The sequence below is a fragment of the Marmota monax genome, unplaced genomic scaffold, assembly GCF_021218885.2.
Source record: "Marmota monax isolate L192 unplaced genomic scaffold, Marmota_monax_Labrador192_F-V1.1 WCK01_AAM20220418_F8-fsc00176, whole genome shotgun sequence".
NCBI lineage: Eukaryota > Metazoa > Chordata > Mammalia > Rodentia > Sciuridae > Marmota > Marmota monax.
In genome coordinates, this window is record NW_026694774.1 from 3033345 (window position 1) to 3036040 (window position 2696).

General features: G+C 37.9%; 1 pseudogene; it reads right to left on the bottom strand.

Annotated features, from left to right (window-relative positions):
* Nucleotides 1–1369: 1369 nt before the first annotated feature.
* On the bottom strand, nucleotides 1370–2234 carry LOC124079682 (mitochondrial nicotinamide adenine dinucleotide transporter SLC25A51-like; annotated as a pseudogene).
* Nucleotides 2235–2696: the final 462 nt, after the last annotated feature.

Below are 2696 nucleotides of genomic sequence, written 5' to 3' on the forward strand. Positions count from 1 at the left end.
ATAATTACTGGTTGCTAGCTAAGAATATGTTTAGTTTTGAAATAAACTACTAAACTGTTTTGAATATGAGTTTACTTTTTGCATTCACACCAGAATGAATGAGAGTTCTTGTTTGTGGGAAGCCACTCCTGAGCTATTTAGCATCTTCACTTGGCCTTGAGCCTAGGAGATTTTAGTTTGGTATTTCAAGTCATTTTTGGCTCCTTCCAATAATGGATTACACAATGAACATGATCTCAGTTTTCACTGGGCTAGGAAGGCTGCTCTCATAACTCCAGAATTGAGCGTGACCCATTGGGCATGGACAGCCCACTTCTACCTTATTTGGCAGAAGAACATTCTATGGAAAACCTTTGAAGTTTCCCCTTATATAATAAAGCAAACACGAGCTCTCTCTCTCTTCCCAGTGTGGAAGTTCAACTACTAAGGTTAAAGAGCCATCCCACCCCACTTTTCAAAATTGCTTTCTGTGTAGTGTGGTTTTTTCCACCTTCTTTTCTTAGCTTTATTTTGCAGCCAGCCCGCTTCACACAGAGGAACCCCAAATATCATCGCCCATGTGGGAGGTGGGCAAGACTTGTTGTCCACATCTCTACTAGGATGTGTTACTGTCAATGCTCTGGGTATGGGCCATTTTAATATATTTGAAGAGATATCTTACAGTTGTTTTGATTTTGTATTATTTTTCATTTTACTTATGACATACAATGTAGAGCATATTTCCATATGCTTATTTGCCACATTTTTGAGAGGTTACTGGGGGCTGAACCCAGAGGTGCTTATCATCTAGTTACATCTGACATCCTCAGCCCATTTTATTTTATTTTACTTTTATTTATAAAACAGGGTGTCAATAAGTTGCTTAGGGCCTCACTAGGTTGCTGAAGGTGACTTTGAATTTATAATCCTCCTACTTCAGCCTCCTGAGATGCTGGGATTATAGGCATACACCACGACTCCACCTGCATATCATCTTTTTTAAAAAAACATTGTATTACTCTTTTATTTTTTTAGTTATATTTCTAAATTTTTAAATAATAAATATAAATTATAAATTTATATATGCATTTATTGTATACAACATGGTTTTTGAGATATGTTAATGTTGAAGAATAACTAAATAGAGATAATTGACATATGCATTATTTCACATATCATGTTGGGGGATAAGAACATGTAAAACCAACTTCCTTGGTGATTGTTTTCCTACTGAAACTTTTTATTGTTTTTATTTTTGTTGTTGAGGCTTAAGGAAATTACCCTTGCCCATAATTTATACAGCTTGGATTTAGTGACACCAACTTATACTTTGAGCCAATTAAGAACAAGTTTATTTAGTTGATAAATGTCACTTCACCAATGACTTTTCTCATATAACCTTTAACAAGAACTCAGAAGTAGCACTGATTATGCCCCAAGAGATGAGAGGCAGATGGCAATTCAGATGGGCACCTCTGGAAAGGTTTTTCAGTTTCCTGTCCCATTCTAGTGAGATTGTTTTGAAAACCTTGGGGAAAGACTGAAATTCCCCACAAAGTTGAGACTGTATGTGAGTTTTAAAAACATTAACTGGAAAAATCAAGAATCCCAACATGGCACCCAATAGACCTCCACAGATAAAGTCATTGACCAAATGAGCACTGTGAGTCATTTCATTGGGCAGGTACTCCTTAATGGGACCTTGGAGACCAAAGGAAAGGACAATGCTGAATCTATTATGGAAAAGAATGAGCACCAACCTCAATAATACTCCAATTCCATGGCATTTCAGTGCCCTGAAAGCCTGATAAGTGTTTGTGAACTTTTCATGATGGTTGTGGTGTTGAAGCAATGTCTGAACTCTTTCCAATGGAGTGAAAATGGCTTCTGTTCTCCTTACAAGTACTGCTGCCACGCCACGTGTTGCAAACTCTGGGAGAATTGATATGCTTTTGGAAAAGGCAACAGAAATCCTTATAAAGCACAAACATAGGTACCAAGGTGGTTGTTTTCTACATTAATGGTGGAAGGATTCCACAATACAAGTTTCTAAATCCATCCCTCCTCAACTGAAGCACTGCATCATGATTGTGATTCCAAGAAAAGATAATTGTGATGGCTACATTGTTGAAAACTGCACAGCAGCTGTACAAGTAAGGCTTCATCCCACCAACATTTGTAATATGAGGTGAGATGTCTTGTTTTGAAGATGTAAGGATCAGTGGCCTCGTTTCATGAGCTTCTGAATCTATCATGTTGCTTAAGATCTTTCTTCTTCATGAAAGATTTCCTGTGGAACAAACCCAGATGCCCTTCAATAGATGAATGGATTTAAAAAATGTAGCATTTATACACAATGGAATATTACTCAGCACTAAAAAACAACAAAATCATGGCATTTGCAGGGAAATGGATGGCATTAGAGCAGATTATGCTAAGTGAAGCTAGCCAATCCCTAAAAAACAAATGCAGAATGTCTTCTTTGATATAAGGGGGGTGACTCAAAACAGAGCAGGGAGGAAGAGCATAAGAAGAAGATTACCATTAAATAGGGATGAGAGGTGGGAGGGAAAGGGAGAGAGAATGGGAATTGCACGGAAGATGGTAGGAGACCCTCATTGTTATGCAAAATTACATATAAGATGGTGTGAGGGGGAAGAAAAAAGAGAGAGAAATGTGTCACAGTAGATTGGGTAGAAAGAGGGGAGGGCAGGGGA